Source organism: Amblyomma americanum, chromosome 2, assembly GCF_052857255.1.
Source record: "Amblyomma americanum isolate KBUSLIRL-KWMA chromosome 2, ASM5285725v1, whole genome shotgun sequence".
NCBI classification, from domain to species: Eukaryota; Metazoa; Arthropoda; class Arachnida; order Ixodida; family Ixodidae; genus Amblyomma; species Amblyomma americanum.
Window position 1 is genome coordinate 25,271,745 of NC_135498.1, and position 23,029 is coordinate 25,294,773.

The window sequence follows — 23,029 nt, forward strand, 5'->3', positions numbered from 1 at the left end:
ACACAGCCTAATTTCCGTCTGGACGTATAATAAGCTATTCTTTTCGAGCCTAAATTTCGCCACCGGTACGTATTCTTGGCCAATCCTTGAGAATGAGCCATTTCTTTCGGAGACCGACAATAGCGACCGGACAAGCGTTTTCCTCGGCGGCTCGTTTCCGAGCGAGAGCATGCATCTTGTGCAGCAGCCCTCCCGGCTTGCGAAGAGCGCAGTTCCAGTGCACGCGACGCGAGACTTGCATGCCCCTTCTTCGTATCCGCCGGAGTCCGGCCCTTTTGTGCGCCCTTGACAACACTGCCCGCCCGGACCCGGAGAGTAAGGGCAAAAAAAAAAAAAAAAATCACACGGACGGAGGAGGGGGCGTCGCGAAGTGTGGCGGACAATAGGAAACGGATTACTCCCTTGCGCAACGACACGCTCGCGCCGTCTATCTCTTGGGGGAAGAAAAGAAAAATACACTATCGCCAACAACAACGTCCTGGGTGTAGGTGTACCCACAAGAAAGGGATGGCGGCCAATTTTTTTTTTCTCCTGGCGTTTTCCCTCGACGTTTACTTTCACGTATTTCTTGTCGAAGGCTCCTTCCTCTTCGATCTCTGTCAAGTAAAGGGCTGGTTTCTTGTGTTCTATTTTCAGTGTTCTTTATTTCGGCACGCCGTATGGTCTGCGTTCCGCCTATTATATACCGTCTTTCATTTTGTGTTCTTTCTTTCTTTCTTTCTTTCTTTCTTTCTTTCCTTCTTTCTTTCTTCCTTCCTTCCTTCCTTCCTTCCTTCCTTCCTTCCTTCCTTCCTTCCTTCCTTCCTTCCTTCCTTCCTTCCTTCCTTCCGAGTGGTTATGGCGCTCGGCTGCTGGCCCGAATGACGCGGGTTCGAACCCGGCCGCGTCGGTCGAATTTCGGTGGAGGCGAAATTCCAGAGGCCCGTGTACTGTGCGATGTCAGTGCACGTTAAAGAACCCCAGGTGGTCGAAATTTCCGGAGCCCTTCACTACGGCGTCTCTCATAGCTTGAGTCGCTTTGGGACGTTAAACCCCCATAAACAAAAAACAAACCTTCCTTCCTTCCTTCCTTCCTTCCTTCCTTCCTTCCTTCCTTCCTTCCTTCCTTCCTTCCTTCCTTCCTTCCTTCCTTCTTTCTTTCTTTCTTTCTTGCTATGTGCGCACACACTGCGTTACAATGCAGACTATTTAGTTTCCAAGCCCCCTCCACGGGAACACCAGGCCTAATATAAAGTTAAAAATATAAAGCCCTTTGTGGTGTTACTGAACCAAGGAACTCAATGGCATTGAACAAGGGCTGACGCCATTTTCGGTTTCGGCTTTGAGCTTCGTGCTCGGGCACTGCTTGCTTGTGCTCTGCACCCCTGATGGCGTAGTAGACGGCGGGTAACGATTGACTGAGGTTTGAACACATGCGTAGACGGTGATTAACATGTGCAAACAAGGTAAAAATAATTCCTCTGCAACGACGTGGATTGCTCACCATTTCCTCAGCGAAGAAAAATGTTTTTTTCTTTTTTCTTTATGAGGTGCTAAATACTCGCTGACAGAAACAAGTGTACAATGCAGATGCATCCGTGTCTGGTAAGGAGGGCGGCGACACTGCTTCGCATATTATATGGTCCGTCTTTCTGCTCCCCCCCCCCCCCCCCCCCCGCTTTTATTTTTCAGTGTAGCAGACAGAGAGAGTATAAAAAAAATAGTTGCACGGTGTTTAGGATGCTCGTCCTGGGCGATGCAAATACATCGTAAAAAGCGGGACACCATTTTTTTTTTAATGGGCCTGCAGTTCGAGCTAGTTGGCGTATTTCCGTAATGAAACGCGAGCACACTTAACGACGCGATGGTTCCGTGGTTTCCCGCCTTTACTATTCAGTGAGCTTCTGATTTTGGAAGGCGGCACTTTGCCTGATTAGAGAAGCGGGCGAGGTGTACACAACTCCAATGAAACGACGGAATAGCTCGGAACCTTGCTACTGTGTTGGTTCCTGCACAGCCTTAGACTTAAGATCTGTGTACACATCAGCTGAGCTCCGGCTACAGACCAGCAAGAGTTGCCGTTCAACGCCGAAAACGCTGGCCGTCGTCACTTCTACGAAAATGACGACAAAAGTTTCAGCGGAGCCTTGATATCTTCGGTTCCTCTTTAGCGTTTCTTTTTTTTTCTTTCTTGGTTTGGTGTTCGCGATCTATATGGCTGATTACACTTCTCATCGCAGCTGCCTCGAATTGCTTGCACGTCAAAAACGGCCGCAGCCTATGCGTCCCACGCGGTCGTTCTTAACGAGCAGATTAATATTCATGATGACGCGTTCCTTCTCGCATATGTGTGCTCAGTTGCCCATGAGGAGGTGAAGGGGGTCTTTCAAACTTCTTTCGCTAATTACTTTGTTCTTCCTCTCGCTTTGCTGCTGGCGAGTGTACTTGCGTTTCGCCATACATGAGAAGAACGGGTCTTTCTTTGTCTCAGGTTTGGCGTTTGCCTTATTAACGCTTTATCCTACGCTGCGACCGGGCGGGGGGGGGGGGGGGGGGGGGGGGGGGGGGTGCGACGATAGGAGATAACGAAAAAAAATAGAGGTTAGGGGGGGGGGGGGGGGGTGTAGGAGCTGAGAAGCATGCACTCCAGATACTGGGTAAGGCGGAGGCTGTATCCGGTTCGGCGGGATATATCCCCTTAACGACTCTGGCCGTGCTTTCGCACCGTCAATCAACGCCGCGGCGCCACACAGCGCCCTGATTTGATAAAAGCCATTCGTTAAAGAGAAACGCGTTTCCATTCCTCCCCGCATCCACACCGTCCTCCTCCTCCTCCTCCTCCGTCTGACTTGTCCCCCTCCTTTTTCAACATACTTCGGTACCAGTATCCCTTCCTTCATAGCAGCAACCACCACCACCCTCCTTATCTCCGCTCTTATAGCTTCTCAAACTTCGTCTATGCACGGCGTGTAGGAGGCGTTCGTTACGTTATACTGCGCGCGCGCTGTCTCTCGGCCATCACTTATCTTTTATGGCCCTACAAATAATGTCAGCTTTTGTACTCTTTCGAGCATACTGTAACATCTCTATCAAAACTCCGAGTCTTTCTTTCTTTCTTTATTTCTTTCTTTCTTTCTTTCTTTCTTTCTTTCTTTCTTTCTTTCTTTCTTTCTTTCTTTCTTAACTTTCTTTCTTTCTTTCTTTCTTTCTTTGTTTCTTTAACTTTCCTTCTTTCTTTTTTTCATTCTTTCTTTCTTTCTCCTTCTTTCTCATTTCTCCTTATTTCTCCTTATAACTGTTACGATTTTTTTCCTTGCCGAATATTCTTTTAATAGCCTCGAGTGGAGCGAGACGACGAAGCTACGCTCGCCCGCGTCAAGTCTCGTTTTGCGTCGCATTCTCAAGGCTCGCGGCCTGGCATCGGGTGGCGTGCCTGCAATGAACGCTCGACGCTGACGGCACTGCAACCGGGGAGGAGGGCGAACAGTGAGAGGGGGGCGGTCGCTGCCAAGATGATTAATTAATTTCAGCAAAGTCGAGCCGGGAACGGGGGTGCCAAGTCGAAGCCATTAGAAACGGCGGTGGAAGCGAACGCTGTGCGTATAGCGCACTCGTGCGTGTGTGTGTGTCTGTGCGCGCGTGTGTGTATGTATGGGCGCGTGTGTGCCTGTGTGCTGAATGTGTATACTGGCGGGCGTGCACTGCCTGTCAAAATCTCTTCTACCCCGTGCCGCTGACTCGTTATTAATGAGTTTATACGCCGCGTATCGCGTCTCCGTATAGCTGCAGCAAGTGTGTGGGCTGTCTGAACGATCACGTTGACGACGACGACGTCGGGCTGTCTGTTAAATGCGCCGAAACTCCCGGCGCCCTTGTTTCCCGGTTTCGCTGATACCTTAACTGATCTACGTGTGACCTGGTTATGCCACTGCGTCAGCAGCGCGTTGCCGCCGGCGTCGCCGTAACACAGAAGCGGTGGAGCGTTAGTTAATGTGCTGCCTCCTCCAGTTCACATTTCGAGAGACTGCTAAAGCGATATAAGCGAGCGCGAGAGACAAATAAAAAAAAAACTAGAAAAAGATATACTGATGAAAAGGCCGGCAGGGTTTTCGCTGCTGGTTTGAAGACAGCGAGTCGAGTTCGTTAATCTCGCCACCTTTTTTTTTTCTTTATTGATCTCGCCACCTTCGACACTTGATTGCCGTCGGTCTTGATTTGACGGCCATTGAAGTCTTCTTTCAATGTCGGAACCCGGTAATACATGCCCTGTGACATTCTTTTATTCGGTGTCTGGCAGGCATAAGCGCCACCTGTCGACCACTAGCCATGCAGTCAAAGGCTTGATTTCAGCCATCTACTGTGTCCGAGAAGGTGTTGTATACACTGCATGCGGACTTTGGCTGGCGAGGCTAAGGCGTTAAGGAAGGGGCGAGGAAGTCGCTCGATTAATCACGTGCCAAAGCAGCACTGCGCGCTTTGAGACACGCCGGATTAATTTAGACCGTGCGGAGTTCTTTGAAGTCCACCGAAATTTCAGCAATCGGGGAATTTCCGCCTTTCGCTTTCATCTAATTGGCGAATCCGCGACTTCTTGCTTGGAAGCTGAACACCGGACACCCTGAACAGAAATGAGTGAAAAGGAAGTGAGCTGTCCTCTAGCGCACACCCTTATTTACTCCCTTTTTACTCCCTATAGGCGTATTCGTGTTTAGAGTGCAGCAACTGACCCACCGTGCCAGGTGACGGAGAATGAAAAACGAGAATGTACTAGATAGGTTGCTTACACGTCACGCGTGAAGAAAAAAAGAACTGGCAGTGGCTTAACTTGGCTAACCCTGGAATTCAGCGAAAAGCAAGGGCGCTTGCTGAGCGTCTGAGGCTCGTCCATGGCAGCTCCGCTACACGCTCGCGACAGCCGTTCTATATATATACCCACACGACCACGTGGCTATGACGTGGTATCACATGGTCTTACGACACCCCCATCGGATGTCATCACGTGGGTTCACATCTCCTCATCCGATGTTTTTAAGGTCAAAGGTCACCCAGTGTCAGAGGTCGAAGGTCAACTAAAGGTCGTGGGTAGAGGTCAGTGGTCAAGGGTTCGATATCATAACTGTACACATATGGCCATGCACGGCTTGAAAGCGGAACTATATACTTCTAACACCATTGTCGTTTGCCTACGCGACGACTGCTTTACCTAGCGTAGTGAATGAACCTTTTCGCGTCAAAAAAAAAAAATAAGACGGTCATTTTATGTTGGGAAAATCCATATGTTAGTCTGTAGGCTACCAGGTTGTTGCGCGACGAGTGAGCCGGGTTTCTAATTATTTCATTTCATTTCATTTATTTCATCCTTAAAGGCCCGAAGGCATTACATAAGGAGGGGCTTACAAATGGGTTTGTGTAATTAGTTCCGGAATTAGTGTAATTAGTCTAATTAGTTCCAAAATACCAACGATAGTTGGCCGAGCATCTACTGCGTTCGTCGATAATAGCCGTCTTTAGCATACTGGAGACGTACTAACCGGAGACGTGTACCGGTTTACCGGACCCCTCTCGCGCATGCGCAGCGGCATTGTTGGGGTGAGGGGGAGCCACTGCGCATGCGTAGCCGGCGTCCGGTAAACCGGTATACGTCAGCGGTATGCTAAAAACTTCCAATGTCCTCTTTCGTCAGTGCGCGTGTGCTGGAAAGTGCCGGGCGAGTTTTGCTAGAAATTTAAACCTTGCCCATCACTTATATCGAAATAACTTGGCACGTTTAGAGCGCGAAAGAAAACGTTTCTTGTGCTATTTAGAGCGGCAACCAGTTACTTGGAAAGCTTAATTGAGAGTTCCGCTAGTTCTGTTTGTGGTTTATAACTTTAGGTCAGCTCTGTTTCCATTCTCTGCTAGTTAGGTTCTATTCTACCTCCAGTGGTATATCACAAGCAGTCTCTCGTCTGTAGCGCGTCCCTGTTTGCGTTTCTATTTTCGGTTTAGAAGGCCCGGTTTTGTCAGGCTTCTTTACATTGAATGCTTGAAAGCGGAACTATATATTTGTAACACCATGGTCGTTTGCCTCGATTAACTTATGTTTGCGTTTTATTGTATTTCACAGTAATATGGATGCAGTCATGTTTTTTTCTCTTGTTGAAACAGATGTGCCGTCTTGCTGGTGTGCGGTCAGCCCTTACAAAAACTTCTTTAGACAGTCTATAGACTTTCGATGGACTTCTGTTTTTAAAATATAAATTATAGACTCTCTATAGACGAACCCCAGAGAACACAGTGTATAGGTAATATAAATCCTATAGACAGTCTATAGACAATGTATAGATGAATGGCCACACACTTTCCGTAGACTTTCTATAGACAGTGTATAGACTAGCTATGAGTAGACAAAAGGAATATTTATAGGAAAGCAACGGAGTCTATAGGGTGTATATAGACAGTCTATAGACCATTTTTATAAGGGTGGTGTTTGCGTCAGGTGTGCGGACGCATGGGCTTGCTGTTGTGTGCAGGCAGACGTGTGATAAAAGACAGCCCCTTAGAGTCTACCAAATTAAACGTGTAAGATCGTAAGTCCACGGCTTGTTTGCGGACCACATATAAAAAAATACTCCCAGTCTGTTTATAGTTACGGCCCTTCGCTTGAAAGCCTGATGACTTGAAATGAAATAAACGGTAAACGGAACCCTCCCGAAATATATTCGCCTGCCTCTGATGTGGTGGAGTTATGCGACGACGGCTGTACCACGGTCGCGCAACTCTACCACCTACAAATGAGAGCGCCATGTATCCTGAGTCACGGCCCCTTGAGTGCGTACTCGACAGCGCCATTCCCTGGTTCACCTATATAGATGACATTATCAGTGGCCAGCAGCTCAAGCGCGGGAGTTTCCAGCGACGGCATAATACGCCGCGGACGAAGTCACGTATACACAACTGCCGCAGTAAATACACGACCTAATGGCTGATCCATAATCGCCACTCGGCGCTTTGCATCAACTTAATCCCCCAGTCTCGTGAAACGCTGTACCACAGAGGACTGCAGAGACGGACGAACTAAAATCGCCTTAGCGAAGCGAATAGCGCGCGGAAAAGCGACTCTGCTTAAGCACCAATACCGCGCCAGGTAGCGGAATGGTTGCACTATAGGCTTCGCCGCCTTTCATCGCGGTGAGGACCGAAGCGATCTGGACGGGTGACGGAGGGCTCCACCGCAGGACCTCGAGGGAAGGCGGGGAAGCGATTTACCGCTAATGCCGGCGGCGGCGGCGGCCCCCGCCGCCGCGGTAATTAGCTTATTGGCGCACCTGCTTCTTGTGCGATTACACAAGTGCGCCCCCGGGCAATCTATGCGAGCGGGCCCAAAGGATCAGGCTGAGTGCCGCTATATGGAGTACTTGCGCGGGGCAGGGCTTGCCTGGTATACATTTGCTTACTACCGCGTTTACGCGAGCGTAAGCGACCAGAGTAAGTCGAGAGAGGGAGCTTCCCCTTACAAGTATGGTCTATAGACTGTCTGTAGACTTCTTATAGACTCTGTTGCCTTCCTATAGATATTTCTTTTTGTCTATTCATATTCTATAGATAAAAAGTCTACTAAAAGTGTATGGCCATGAATATATGGATTGTCTCTATTTGTATTGCCCACAGACTGTTCTCTATGGTTTGTCTATGGAGAGTCTATAGACTTTGTAAGAAGTATATAGACTGCCTATAGACCCTATTGCCTTCCACCGCAGTGGTGGCCAAGTGGTTGAGCATCCGCCTCACATGCGAGAGGTGCGGGGTTTGATCCCCAGTGTCGCCGGGTACCCACAGGTGACACAATGGGAACAATCTTACCCCTGGTCTGGTGCTCGGCTTATTTAGGGTGAAATTCTTGGGAAATGGGTCTTTGACCCCGCCTCGAGAAGTCGAAAATACCTTGCGCCATGGCGGTCTTAGGCCATAGATGCCCTTGTGCTATAAAAATCCATAATCATCACCTATTGCCTTCCTATAGATATTTCTTTTTTTTTCTATTAATAGTCTATAAATAAAAGTCTACTAAAATTGTCTATAGACTGTCTACAGATTGCCTATCGACTGTTCTCTAGGGTATGTTTATATAGAGTCTATAGAGTTCATAGACAAAAGTGTATGGACAGTCTATAGACTGTCTAAAGTAACTTTTGTAAGGGTCGTATTACGCCCCGCGTCTTACGCTATATAGCTCGGAGTAAAAACGGAGAGACAGAAAAGCTCTGCAATGTATGCGTAATACGAGTTGCACATGAGCTGACTTACTTCCCTGCATTCGGGTTGTCCTGAAGGAGGGGTTGATTGGTACGCCTGCGAAAACGACAAACTGACGCGATCGACGGCGTAAACAAACAGAGAATGAACATTGAAGCCGTCGTTGCGTCCTCTTATTGACGAATAGTGGACTCCAGTGGTCTCCAGTGCCACACTTGTGCTACGAGGACTCCGTAAGAGAGTAGTGTGACATTCCGTGTGTGCTACGAGGATCCACGTTCGACGGCGCGGCGTAGACGGAGACCCGTGACAGCGGCATCATCAATTACCCAGCCATGCTCTTTGAGTGACGACCAGAACAACCGGACCCGCCGCCGCCCCGGGGAAACAGGCTTTATCCTCCCCAATTTCCGGGCACATTCCAGGACAAGGGAGCTGTCAGCGGGCCAGAGCGCGCCGTACCACAGCCGACGCTATGCGCTACCGCGAAGACAACATTCTTTCCCTCCTTCCCCTTTCGACGTGGGCTATCGCCGGGAAGGCACCCACAGCTTCCCGCCGTGCCTCGTGAACAAAAGCGCATTCCCAGAAGGGCCGTGACGGACACCTGTCATGGCGGACAGGCAGTACTCGCCAAGAATGTGGAAAGACAGGCGCTAGTGAATTAGCTCCGAAGAGAGAGCCTGTGTATACTCTCACTTGAGAGAGAGTGGTGGCGTTTTTGTTGTTTATTTAGTTTTTATTGTTAACAGACTCTGGGTTCAAGGCTAAGCCCAACCCAAGGGGTGGTCCCCATCTCGCATGTTATTTTGGATTGGAGAATTGATGCTTTGGGCGGGCCACTGGAAATGACCGCCCTTAGTCCTTTGTTAATCAAGTGCTTAAAAGCACATGTAAACGGATGCAGTCGAGTCTGAGCTGAGGACGACATCGTTCGCCAAGAGTGCCTTCAGCGCCGAAGCCCGACGGCGTGCAGCTTCTGCCAGCAACCGCTCGAGCCCAACTCCGGAGCCACTCCATCGCCCCCATGAAGTCGTCGGCACGTAAGCTCGGACGCCCCAGCCTCTGATGTATAATCTTAATCATGTGTAATTATTGAATATACCTGTTTGTTTAAACTGAGCCATACGGTGTCTCTTTGCCTCTCCGTCCCGTGTGGACCTGCGCATTATGGGGGTCATCACACTGGTGTCAGAAGTGGGGTCTCAAAAGCAAATGTCCTCTGAATGCTGTGACATTCATGACTTCAAAATTGTAATCAAAAGGGAATCACGGGACTGATTGTGGGACTTTTACCCCCATTTGAGAGGCTTGAGGCACTGGAGGGCTTGAGAAAAAAAAAATGACTGTATCTGAGGGAGCTCCCACTCCACAGCCGTCGCTCGGAGCAAGCATGCTGGCATTAGGAAGCGTCATTCCGACGTTTACGGGAGATAAGACAGGGGTTACAATCTGCGATTTCTTTTCCATGCTAGAAGAGATTGGGAAAATGGGGGGATGGTCCGATGCTCAAATGGTGGGAATGGCGAGGTGTAAGATGGCAGGAGCTGCTCATGATTTTGCATGGCGAGACGAAAAAGTAAAATCCACAAAATCATTTGCGGAATTTAAGAAGCTCGCGTTTGAGCATTTTGACACTGAACCACGTCACGTGCGAGTACAGAGGTTCCGTGACGCCGGACAGATGGTAGGGGAGGACGTGCGAACGTTTGCGTCGCGGCTTCAGCGCTTAGCGCGCGATACGTTAAGCAGGGAGGAGGAAGGAGACCAGCTTAAGAAGAAATACGCGGAGGATATACTTAAAGAGGAAATGACCGCTTTGTTCGTGGCTGGTCTGCAAGACCCCGTGCGCCGGTTCGTGCTCTCGCGCAAGCCGAGCAATTTCGACCAAGCCGTGGAGGCCGCATTGGATGAGGAACAAAATGAGGCGTTAACGACAGCCGCAGCGAGAGTACGCGTCATAGAGAGAGCGGTGCTCAACCCTGAGGTTGCTCTCTTGACAGAGCGGTTAGATCGCTTAGAACAGCTGCTATCTCAGCAGGTAGAATGCCAGGTTGAAGCGCGCGCTCAACAGCGCCCATTCGCTGGAAACCGGAGACCGCCACAAAGCTACAGGCGCGGTATGCGAGATTTTGAAGAAATCGTATGCTTCGCTTGCCAGGGTCGCGGACACATCGCCAGGTTCTGCCAAAACGTGCGCCGTGGGGAGCCACAAAGAGAAGCAGGCGAGACACGCCCTAAGCAAGCCTACAGCGGGGCTCCAGATACCGAGACAAAAAACTAGTTAGTCCTCCCCAGCCTGAGGAGCGTGGGGAGGGAGCAGTAGATGATGAGGTGGTGGTAGTTTGTGTGGCCGACGAGGCATGCCCTGTTGTGCGTTGCAAGTTAAATGGTTGTTGCATGGAATTGTTGATAGATACGGGGTCAAAGGTGACATTGCTTAAGGAGAGCAGTTTTAACACGCTTCGAAGGAAGGGGGACCGCGAGGTGTTGGAAGCGTCTGGTGGTATGGCAACCAAATTTGTAGGCATAACGGGGGATCCTCTTGGCATAAGTGGACTCTACCGGTTACACTTCTCTCTCGGCGGAATTGCATTGGAGCACCCCTGCTACGTATGCCCGGACACGGTGTCTCTGCCAAACGGAGTGTCAGGTATATTAGGGCAGGATTTTTTGAGAAAAGGGAAGGTAGTAGTCTCATTCTCTGAGGAAGAGGTTAATGCGGGCGGCTCAAAAGTTCCGTTTTTGAACAGGAGAGGGGCTGAGATTCGCATTACCGATATTGACACCCGTCAAACAGTGGGATCATTGGAGAAGGTATATTCGCGGGTTGCCGTCCGGCTGGTCGAGGAGGCGGTCGTCCTTCCTTGGTCGGAGCACATTTTGTACGCGTTTGTGCCTTCAGATGTAGAGAGCGGCGCCGTGGGAGTGCTTGAGCCGGTCGACTCTCTCAGCAATGGCCTGAAGGCAGCCGCGTGCCTCGTGACAGTTAATGACGCCCACAGAGTGCCCCTACGGGTGGTTAACTGTAGCCAGCAGCCACTGAGCCTTCCCAAGAACAAAACATTGGCTTTCTTCACCTCTGCGATAGAGCAACGTGAGCCCACCGATACGGTACTCGCAACTGTAGAGCATGCTAGTCCTTCGGCTGCTCCAAAGGTGTCGTTCGATCTTTCTCACGTAAAATCCAGGGAGAGGGAGGCTCTGGCTGGTTTGCTGAACGACTACTCGGAGGTATTCGCCGCGTCCAACCTGGATTTGGGCTGCTGTGGCGTTATAAAGCACAGGATAGAAACCGGCACTTCATCGCCCGTTTACCAGCGTGCGTACAGGATTCCTTACTCCCAACGTGAGGAGATGGAGCGGCAGGTGCAGGACCTAATTGATCGCGGCATTGTCGAACACTCAAAGTCACCCTGGGGAGCACCAGCACTATTGGTGGAAAAGCCAGATGGCTCGTATCGATTGGTAGTGGACTACCGCAAACTAAATGCCGTAACTCGCATCGATCCATACCCCATCCCCAATATACAGGAGACGCTTTCTCAGCTGGGCTCTGCCAGGTACTTCACGGTAGTGGACATGGCGGCGGGATTCTGGCAGATAGCAATGGATCCGGCAGATGCCGAGAAAACGGCATTCAACACGCCCTCAGGGCACTATGAATGGAAAAGAATGCCGATGGGTCTGGCCAACAGCCCTGCTGTCTGGCAGAGAACCGCTGATGTTATCCTGGCAGGTCTTCTGGGGAGGCTGTGCTTCGTGTATATGGATGACATTATCATATACAGTGACAGTTTTGAGAACCATTTGCGCGATATTGAGCAGGTTTTGGTGCGACTAAGAGGAGCGGGTCTCAAGCTGAAGCCCTCTAAGTGCCAATTCCTCAAAAACGAGGTGAAATACCTCGGGCACGTTGTTTCAGCTGACGGCGTGCGACCGGACCCTGAGAAACTAAGGTGTGTCTCGGATTTTCCATCCCCGACTAGCGTCCGCCAGGTCCGGCAGTTTCTCGGCCTGATCGGTTACTACCGAAGGCACATAGAGGAGTTCGCCAAGCTCGCTAAGCCGCTCACCGCCTTAACAGCCAAAAATGTCGCCTTTCGCTGGGACGAAAACGCGGAGAATGCTTTTGGGGCCCTGAAAAGGAAGCTAATGAGTGCACCGCTGTTGCGCCACCCGGATTTTAATTTGCCCTTCGTTATGGCCACAGATGCGTCAAAGTTCGCAGTGGGTGCCGTGCTATCTCAGGTTATCGAGGGCAAAGAACATCCCGTTGCTTTTGCTAGCCGACAGCTGAGCCCCACAGAGCAAAAGTACGGAGCTACGGAAAGGGAGTGCCTCGCCGTTGTCTGGGCAGTAAAGCACTTCAGATGCTACCTTTACGGCCGCAAATTCAAGCTAGTCACAGACTGCCATCCTCTGAAATGGGTGATGAGTGTCAGGGACCCTAGCTCGCGACTCGCTAGATGGAATCTACACCTGCAGGAATACTGCTTTGAAGTTGAGCACAAGTCAGGAAAGACACATCTGAATGCTGATGCACTCAGCCGCACAGCTGCCGTGGCAGCTATAGATGAGTTTGTCCCCGTAGTCGACCCCGCCGAATTACGCACAGAGCAGTGCAAAGATCCTGACCTGAAGCGAACAATCGAAAGCTTAGAGGGCGCACCGTCTCACCCCGAACAGCTAGGTTATTTCATTGACAAAGACGGCACCCTGTGTCGGCGCACGAGGCCAACCAGGAAAGGGAGACCAGAGAAAACCGCTTGGGAGAGAGTCGTCATACCTCGGTCGTGGACAGAAAGGGTTCTTCGCGAGTTTCACGATGCGCCATGCGCCGGTCATTTTGGCGTAGCAAAGACACGCAGGCGTGTGGAGCGTTTGTACTTTTGGAGTGGCATGCGACAGGATGTTAGAGACTACTGTGCGAAGTGTCATTCCTGTCTCGAAAGAAAAACACCCAAGGGACGAAGACCAGCTCCAATTCAGCCGTTCTCTGAGGTTTCGGCTCCCTTCGAGCGGACAGGTATGGACATAATGGGCCCATTGCCCACGACCACTTCCGGAAACAAGTACATTTTAGTATTTGTCGATCACCTTTCAAAATACGCGGAAGCGGTAGCACTCCCAGATCAGAAGGCAGACACGGTTGCAAGAGCATTTGTCGAACAGATCGTGCTCCGACATGGACCCCCGAGGCAACTCTTGACAGATCGGGGAACGAACTTCGTGTCGCAGCTAATGAGGAGAGTTTGCGAGCTGCTTAAGATCGCTAAGAAGCAGACAACACCGTACCATCCGGCTTGCAACGACGCGGTGGAGCGACTGAACCAAACCGTGGCCGGGTTCCTGTCGCATTTTGTTTCGCGCGACCAGCGGGACTGGGACTTGTGGCTCCCGTATGCAATGTTTGCCTACAATTCCGCAGCACACGAGAGCACGGGCGAATCGCCATTCTTTCTTCTCTACGGCCGAGACCCGGACCAGCCTAGTGAAGTGCCAGAGGGCCCCCGTCGTGTCCCATACGCTTCGCTGGACGACTATAAGGTTGAGCTAGAATCGCGCTTGCAAGTGGCGAGGGACATCGCAAAGGAGTCCTTAAAGAAAGCGGCGAAGCGCAGGAAGGAGGTGCACGATCGCAGTGCTAGAGACGCGCCGTTTGATGTGGGGGACAGCGTGTACATTGAAAACTGCCAAAGGCAGATTGGGCTAGCTCGTAAGTTCCAGACGAAGTGGAGAGGACCGTGCGAGGTTGTCGAGAAGCTTTCTCCGGTAAACTTCAGAGTCCGAGACGTGAACCGGCGTTTGATAAGGATACACGCAAATCGCCTCAAGTCGGCACCGGTTCAGTATTCACGAAATGAAAAAAGGGAAAGCGCGGATTTTGATGGGGACAGAAGTGAAGCGGAGCGCGCAGATAGTTCGCAAGAAACGCCCTCTCCTGCATTTGTTCGGCAGGCGCCCGAGGTGACGGCCGGAATGCCACCGGATTTACTTCATGCATTGCTAGAAGAAGAAGCGCGCGAGGTTGCCGCGCAGATAACGCCAGGAGAGGCTCCTGCCACGAGCCCTCGCGAGTCCCAAAGCAGACAAAGGGGCACAGACTTAGTATGACTCATGAAGGCCGATATCCGCTGCGAAATCGGAAAGCTAAGTCGGACTAATGGCGTAAACAGAGCGGAGTTGTGAACTGGTTAGAATTGTGTAATGCCGCAGCTCATAACATTGCTATGTGCTTATGTGTTAAGTTATCGGAGTTGGTATGTAAACCTTTCTGTCATTAAGTAACACCTGCACAGGAGAGCATGCGGAGCGCATGCAGAACCTGCCCTACTTCCTTTCGTTATCTATATTTTTGTCTGTGCCGTGATCGTGCTAGAAGTGGGAGCTCCTTTGTAACTGTGGTAAATTTATTTCGTCCAGTTTGGACTAGAAAGGAGAGGCTTGGGTGCTGAGTTTCATGTTTATCTGTAAAAGAAGATCAGTGCTGCCCCTGGAGACGCCAGTATTGACAGCGGAGGCATATGGTGTTGTGCAGTGGTGTTGAGTGCAGCGAAAAGTGTTTTGTCGGACGCACTGTGCGGGGCGATTCAGAAAGACAAGGGGAGCTGCGTGGACTCAAATGTTCGGAGAACATTCTTCTGGAGGGTGAGCGAGTGTGACATTCCGTGTGTGCTACGAGGATCCACGTTCGACGGCGCGGCGTAGACGGAGACCCGTGACAGCGGCATCATCAATTACCCAGCCATGCTCTTTGAGTGACGACCAGAACAACCGGACCCGCCGCCGCCCCGGGGAAACAGGCTTTATCCTCCCCAATTTCCGGGCACATTCCAGGACAAGGGAGCTGTCAGCGGGCCAGAGCGCGCCGTACCACAGCCGACGCTATGCGCTACCGCGAAGACAACATTCTTTCCCTCCTTCCCCTTTCGACGTGGGCTATCGCCGGGAAGGCACCCACAGCTTCCCGCCGTGCCTCGTGAACAAAAGCGCATTCCCAGAAGGGCCGTGACGGACACCTGTCATGGCGGACAGGCAGTACTCGCCAAGAATGTGGAAAGACAGGCGCTAGTGAATTAGCTTCGAAGAGAGAGCCTGTGTATACTCTCACTTGAGAGAGAGTGGTGGCGTTTTTGTTGTTTATTTAGTTTTTATTGTTAACAGACTCTGGGTTCAAGGCTAAGCCCAACCCAAGGGGTGGTCCCCATCTCGCATGTTATTTTGGATTGGAGAATTGATGCTTTGGGCGGGCCACTGGAAATGACCGCCCTTAGTCCTTTGTTAATCAAGTGCTTAAAAGCACATGTAAACGGATGCAGTCGAGTCTGAGCTGAGGACGACATCGTTCGCCAAGAGTGCCTTCAGCGCCGAAGCCCGACGGCGTGCAGCTTCTGCCAGCAACCGCTCGAGCCCAACTCCGGAGCCACTCCATCGCCCCCATGAAGTCGTCGGCACGTAAGCTCGGACGCCCCAGCCTCTGATGTATAATCTTAATCATGTGTAATTATTGAATATACCTGTTTGTTTAAACTGAGCCATACGGTGTCTCTTTGCCTCTCCGTCCCGTGTGGACCTGCGCATTATGGGGGTCATCACAGTAGTCCGTCAATAAAACGGAGAGTTGAGCGAGTTGGTACATACTGCTGCGAATAACAGCGTGTAGACGAGGGACAAAGAAAGAAGAAGACGACAGGACCGGCGCTGTTTTCATCTGGAAAGCCCGCAATTCTTAGCCTCTGAACCTGCTGATTAAAACTTGGGCTGATACCATGCACGCATGACTTGGCAATGGCAGTACCTAGGCAAGAAACTGCAATGCCACATTTAACCACCTTCGAATGCGCCGAACGAAAACTGAGCAAAGGCTTTTCTGATCTCTGTAGGAAGGACCAGCACACGTGATCTGGCTTCGTTGCCAACCTTATATCTAAAAATTGTAACTCATTCCCTTGAGGTTTTTCACAGGTGAAAGTTAGGCCGTGTCCGCTCTCGTCAAAAATCTTTAACACCTTATCGACCTGCCTATTGAAGTCGTCGTGTTCCACAAAAGCAAGGTAATCATTCACATATCTGAAGATGCGTTTTGTATTGGCACCCAAATTACTCTTAACAGCTTTATCTACATAACTGAGAAAGATGTTACTTAGTACAGGAGCCACTTTTGAACCAATGCACACCCCCTGTTTTTGAGTGTACAACCTCCCCTCCCGTTCAACAAAGGTGGACTTAAGATAAAACGATAAAAGCTCCAAAAAGGCCCCCACAGAGATCCCGCATTTTGAAATGAAATCGCTTTCATTATTCTCATCTTCTATAAACTTGCGAACATATCGTAGCAGACTATTGTGCGGAAGTGAATAAAATAAGTCCTGAACATCTATGCTGAACATACTGCACGAACCCGGATTATGACACTTCAAATAGTCGACAACAGCCAGGGAATTAGACACAAGAAACGGATCATCAATTGTTAGTGAACCAAGGTTTTCCTGTCGTCGTCTTCTTTCTTTGTCCCTCGTCTACACGCTGTTATTCGCAGCAGAGTAGTCCGGATTAAGTTCTACCGTCTGTGGTTCATTGACGGGCGCTGACAACTCGCAGCGCACGTGCGCTTCCGCATTTCGCCCCCATCGAAAATGCCGCAGCCGCTGCCGCGGGATTCGATTGCGCGACCTTTGGCTGCGCAGCCGAACGCCAATACCCAATCGGCTACGGCGGTGGGTCCTCGCAGCTGGATTATATACGCTTGGAGGCAGCGTATTGTAAACGCATGAGAGGCGCGCAGCGCGCGTTATCCCACTGCTGTTGCGTCTATGGCCTCCCGTTTGCGTCACGTTCTTCAGTTATTCAACCGGAAATTTTTCCACCGCTTCCACTGGCATTCTTCTAAGTAAATAATAATAATTGTTTTTTTGGGGGGGAAAGCAAATGGCGCAGTATCTGTCTCATATATCGTATGGGAAGGGATAAGGGAGGGAGTGAAAGAAGAAAGGAAGAAAGAGGTGCCGTAGTTGAGAGCTAGCTCCGGAATAATTTCGACCACCTGGGGATCTTTAACGTGCACTGTCATTGCACAGCACACGGGCGCCTTAGCGTTTTGCCTCCATAAAAACGCAGCCGCCGCGGTTGGGTTCGGACCCGGGAACTCCGGATCAGTAGTCGAGCGCCCTAACCACTGAGCCACCGCGGCGGGTCTCTTCTAAGTAAAAGTGCTCGTTTTTGTTTCGCCCGTAAATAAATTTTTGTTCGAGCAGAGGAAAGGTCATTGTAACTGTCTCACTTCTCGGAGGACTCCTCAAACTGCACCGGGGGGAGGGGGGGAGGAGGGGGAAACTAAGGTAGTAGGGGTGAAATAAGGAGGCGCCGGTGTGGAGGACTCCGGAAGCATCAGCGTGCAGTACTAAATCCTGCACAGAAGTAGGAGGCCGTTGTATCCGTGGGTAACTGCCCTCGATCTAAATGAACAGCTGAACCACATTGAACGGGAAGGGATAAAATATGTCGAAGAGAGAGAGAAATTCAGGTATGCTTAACACGTACAGTCGGGGACAAAAATCTCTGGACCACGCGTTCCACAAACGAAGCCGATAGCTCTGCTATTAGCCGGCAGCTGGACACGACAATTATGGAGGTGAAAGTAAAAATCTTGTCGTTTCGTCTCCATAATTGTGGTCTCCAGCTGCCGGCTAATAGCAGAGCTATCGGCTTCGTTTGTGGAACGCGTGGGCCAGAGACCTTTGTCCCCGACTGTACGGTCTCGTAGAGCCAGCGCTGGTCGGGCCACCTCTCTGCTTGGGGCGTGGTGTCTCATCTCGCCATATACGCATAGACCAGTGTCCGCGCAATTAGTTCGCGCGCTCGTAGCACCACGCATTGCCGTCAGCGCGTGCAAAACTAGATTCTGACTTGCCGCTTTTTTTTTATTTGCACGCATCCACGAAAAACTGTGGCGGACGCTTCGCTAATAACCTCGCTGCTATAATGAATAACTGCCGGTTGCGTAATGGCCACAGCGTCGCGTCGTCCCGCGACTTACCTCACCTCAGGTTGCGCGTTTTGGCTTCGCTGTCATCAATTTGTCGGCCATATTTGGACGCACGCGTACCCCGCGGTTGCCGGCGGTGGGATAGCGGAAAGAAGCGGCCGTACGCGTGATGGTGCCCTGCCACGCCACCGCGTAACAGTTACGCAAGGGAGAGTTACCGTTGAGTAACGGACGCGCGTTACGTTCGGCTCTGCATAAAATGGGATGCTCTCGCATTAGCCTCCCCACTCCTGCACGGCCACGACGTCATCGTCTAGCCCTAGTAGCGCGAGGTCATCAAGCGCAGATCTGCCCCGCGGAGGTAACGTTAACTCTGGTGGTGATGCAACCTGCGCTGCGCAGATGCCGCGGACGGCCAGCGGTGTCAGATATAATCCGAGGCTGAAGTGGAAGACTCCGGATAGAGACCAGCGTGGCGTCTACACTTTTATGGTGGTTGCTTTTCTTTATTTTCTTGTAGGCGATTTCATCGCCGCGTGGTGAGAAATTTATTTAGACAATCTGTAGACTGTCTGTAAACTTTTGTCTATAATGTCTATAGACTTTCTACAGACAAATCTGTAGGCTCGTCGATAGACAATACGAATCCTATAGACAGTCTATAGACAATCTATAGATTTATGGCCTACACTTACAATGGACTTTTGTCTTTAGACAGTCTATAGACTATGAATAGGCGAAAGGAAATATCTATAGGAAGGTAATAGAGTCTATAAGAAGTCGATGGGCAGTCTATAGACCTTTTTGACAAGGGGTGGGTGGTGGTGACGCTTAGGTACCGGAGGGATTAGCCTTGCATTACCCGTGTTTGCTCGCGTACTGGACGCACCCTTTGTTCTGATTTTACCTTTACTTCGCCTGTAGTAAATGCGCCCCGAAAAATTTATAAACTTGTGGGAAAGGAAGTTTGCTTATGCGAGTAATGATGCGGTGATTTTGTCACCATTGTCCCCGCCTCTGTTTCGTAGCTGGACAAAAATATCTCTCACCGCTGCACCAGAACGCAGGAGTCGCCTGAAAACTTGAAGATTGGCTTCGATCGCTATTGCGGCCCTTTTATAAATTTTTTGAACCTGAAAGAATACAGCGCGAACGATGTGTGGCGCGGCGGCACAGCCCGCCTTTACTGGTAACACGAACAGGCACGTGGCCCACCAGTATTCGCGACCCTTGTTCACAGCCTTGCAACCGTTCTTCTTTCTTAATTGTTGTACAGTACATGTGGCGCACTTAGAGGAGACGCGAGAAATGTTAAAGCGGCTCTTAACGAGAAGAAAAGTAGGCTTCACTGCGAAGCAGGAGTGCGGATTCAGGCTCCTGCTCCTCTTGAGCTTTCCGCGCCATTTTTTTTTTCTGTTCGCGGTGAAACCTGCTTTTCTCGAGTTAAATAAGAGCCGGTTTAACCATTTCTCGCGTCTCCTCTAAGTACAACACACAGTGTACATGATTCAGCACTTGACCTTTGCCGCTCATGTACGGCAGTTGTCTTGTCGGGTATCATAAGCAGCGGAACAACTCAGAGCAGGCTTCGAGATTTATAGATTGGTTTGGTTTATATGGGTTTGACGTCCCAAAGCGACTCAGGCTATGAGAGACGCCGTAAGGAAGGGCTCCGGAAATTTCGACCAGCTGGGGTTCTTTAACGTGCACTGACATTGCACAGTACACGGGCCTCTAGAATTTGGCCTTCATCGAAATTCGACCGCCGCGGCCGGGATCGAACCCGCGTCTTTCGGGCCGGCAGCCGAGCGCCATAACCACTCAGCCACCGCGACGGCTCGAGGTTTGTAGGATATATATATATATATATATATATATGTGTGTTTGTGTGTGTGTGTGTGTGTGTGTGTACACACTCACACATTCACTCTGAAAAAAGTCATGCAGGTAACGCCCTATATATATATATATATATATATATATATATATATATATATATATATATATATATATATATATATATATATATATATATATATATATATATATATATATATATATATATATATATATGGCGTTACTTGCATGACTTCTACTTCAGCGCGAATGTTCGAGTTCACGGCGTGAAAGTGGAATAATACAAAACAGATGGAACGGCCGAAAGGGCCCAAAATACACGCGCATTTACACGCCGCACATGCGAACGGCGTGCTCAAAGTGCTCTGTGTGCTGCTTTTTTAAAATTATTTTCCCGAGCTTTCAGGTCACTGCGTGAGAGACACGAAGCTGAGAAGAGGAGCATAGGGGTGGGTAGCCAGATAGTTCGAAATGCAATAAGGGAACGAGGCAAGGACGGAGGAATCGAACGAAGGAAGGACTGGACGTAAATGGCGCCAAAGAATGCCTAAGGTTGGTTCTTGGAGGTGCACCCATAGAAATTGTTAAGAAACATAAAATTCTTGGCGTGACCTTTGCTGCTGACATGTCGTGGAATCATCACGTTCAATCATTATCAAGGACACTATCTACGTCAGTCGGCGCACTAGCACGGTGCCGTCATTTTCTTCCAGATAGAGCAAAACTTCAAATTTATCATGCACTGTTTTCCTCTCACATAAATTACTGTACACTGGTTTGGGCCACAACCACACAAACAAATATTCAAACACTGCTCCTTCTTCAAAAGAAAGCACTTCGTTGCATTGCAAATGTGTCCTATTTACATTCATCTGCACCATTGTTCACACGGTATAACATAATAAGCGTCGGAAAAATTTACGATTTCCGTCTACTGTACTCATACTTATTTTCCGATGAAAAGTTTAAGAGCCTCATAAAATTCCTTTCGCATTTGCAGAAACAGAAAAGTGATTGTCGCACCCGTGGATCTGAGACATGGCTGATACCACGCAGACGTACAAATTATATGCTACAGTCGCTCACGCACAAGTTGCCGTGCTTGCTTAACAAATTACTGTCTGCAAATTTTGACTTAAGCGCATGTAATAGAAAACAGACACGTGAAATTTTTTCTCATCCCAGTTTTTGTGCAGCTAATCGTATTCAATGTATTTTCATTGCCTTTATGTTTTTCGTACTGTATACTTTCTTGTGCTGTGTTTTAATGTGTTTCGAATGTGTTCCGATGAGTCAATTTCTGTGAAAGTGTAACTGAACATGTGTTCAGAATTTTGTGTTGGCTATATGCTGCTGCCTTGTACGGGCATCAGGCACCCTCAAGCTGCCAATGGCAGCTTTTTTGCCTGATGACCCCCAACGAGTCGTTGGAAATAAAGTTTTGAATTTGAAAATTTGAAATATATACCGAGCGGCGCTTCACCGCAAGGCCGAACTACACTGTAAACACAAACACACCTATATGGGGGTAAAAAGGGGGTAAACTGTCCTCTAGCGAGCGCCCTTTTATAAAAGGGTGTGCGCTAGATGACAGTTTCACACCCTTTTTACTCCTTTTGTTTACAGTGTAGAGTTTGGCGGTCTCCTAGGTTTAGGACGAGCGTTTAGCAAATGTCATTACTCACGCCGTCCCTCTCCAACCTCGACGCGAGGGAAAAAACACCCGACGCTGCAAAATACATACGCAAGAACGAAGCCCTTAGTATTAAAAAGAGGAAATGGCCAAACGAGAGAGTTGGGGAAAGCGGGAACGCGGGAGGCTATAGGGATATGCTGAGGCTCCTCGAAGCAATCTCGACGACGTTTCATCTCATCTCTTCTCTTCCGGCCTTGGTTATACTCACGGTGTGCGCGTCTCTGCGCGAAGGTATGCTGTCCGCGCCGTTTTTTGCTTCTTCCGCGGGATTTCTTCTTTTTTTTTTCTTGGCGACGCCTCACTAATGCGAATCCGCCGCCGAGCGAGCGACGTAAGTCGCTGTTGTCTCGCACGCACGCTGACTCACACGGCGCGCAACGAGGCCCTGCTCGCGAGCTGTAGGCGGAAAGTGACAAATAAAGAAGGCGAGCGTGGAGAAAGACGGAAAGAAAAAAAAGGATTAAATTAACGCAGAAAGAACAAGGAAAACAGTAAAGGAATCGAAAGAATGATATAAAGAAAGGAGAAGGGAAAACGAAGGAAACACGGAAGAAACAAAAACGGGGAGAGAAGGAAGGAAGTAGGGAGGGAAGGAAGGAAAGAAGGAAGGAAGGAAGGAAGAAAATGAGGGAAGGAAGGGAGGAAAGAAAAGAAGGAAGGAAGGACAGAAGGTAAGGAAAGAAGGAAGGGAAGGGAAGAAGGGAGGGAAGGAGTGAAGGAAGGAAGGAAGGAAGGAAAGGACGGAAGGAAGGAAAGAAGGAAGGGAAGGGAGAAAGTAAGGAAGGGAGGGAAGGAAGGAAGGAAGCAAGCAAGGAATGGAAGGAAGGAAAGGAGGAAGGAAGGAGAGGAGGGAAGGAAGGGAAAGAAGGAAGGAAGGAAAGGAGGGAAGGAAGGAAAGAAGGAAGGGAAGGGAGAAAGGAAGGAAGGGAGGGAGGGAAGGAAGGAAGGAAAGGATGGAAGGAAGGAAAGGAGGAAGGAGAGGAGGGAAGGAAGGGAAAGAAGGAAGGAAGGAGAGGAAGGAAGGAAAGGAGGGAAGGAAGGAAAGGAAAGGAGGAAGGAAGGAAAGGAGGGAAGGAAGGAAGGAAAGGAGGGAAGGAGGAAGGGAAGGAAAGGAAAGGAGGAAGGAAGGAAAGGAGGGAAGGAAGGGAAGGAAGGAAGGAAAGAAGGGAGGAAAATAGTCAAGAAAAGAAGGGAAGGTTCTCGCTTTTGTTTTGCTGCTTCGATGATGATTTGATGGCAGTTTTCTTGTTCGGTGCCGTGACGCTTGCGCATTT

At 49.8% G+C, this 23,029-nt stretch overlaps 1 protein-coding gene across 4 annotated transcripts in view; it reads left to right on the top strand.

Moving 5' to 3' along the window:
- LOC144120803 (uncharacterized) overlaps window positions 1-23,029 on the top strand; it is a 270,149-nt gene that overhangs the window by 104,587 nt on the left and 142,533 nt on the right. The window lies entirely within an intron of this gene.